This window comes from Penaeus monodon, chromosome 32 (genome assembly GCF_015228065.2).
Source record: "Penaeus monodon isolate SGIC_2016 chromosome 32, NSTDA_Pmon_1, whole genome shotgun sequence".
In the NCBI taxonomy this organism is placed as follows: domain Eukaryota; kingdom Metazoa; phylum Arthropoda; class Malacostraca; order Decapoda; family Penaeidae; genus Penaeus; species Penaeus monodon.
Window position 1 is genome coordinate 23,057,227 of NC_051417.1, and position 325 is coordinate 23,057,551.

General features: G+C 38.2%; 1 protein-coding gene across 1 annotated transcript in view; it reads right to left on the reverse strand.

The window, feature by feature from the left end:
* The window catches only part of LOC119593728 (discoidin domain-containing receptor 2-like), a gene marked incomplete at its 5' end in the record, with an annotated part of 119,890 nt that overhangs the window by 32,915 nt on the left and 86,650 nt on the right, over window positions 1–325 (reverse strand).

Here is a 325-nt window from a genome sequence, read left to right on the forward strand (position 1 = left end):
TATGGTAAGGAGGGCCAAGGTATGAAGGATTGAACCGTTTACACTGATTATCCTTTTTTCGCCTGCACTGTGTTTATAAACTGGGGAAGCAGAAAGGAAGAAATGTTGGCTTGACTGACCTATTTCCTCATCTATTTCTACGACCATGTCTCTAGCTACCTCTTTGTCTATCACCCTTATCTGTCTACAATGTAGTCTGTCTACTAGTTTATGCGTTTATTCACTTCTTTATTCATTCGTTTATGCATCTTTAAGCAATGTAAAAAGTGAGTGGAAGGGGAAGAGCAAATGAAGTCGAGCGAAAAATGAATAAAAATTAAAACGG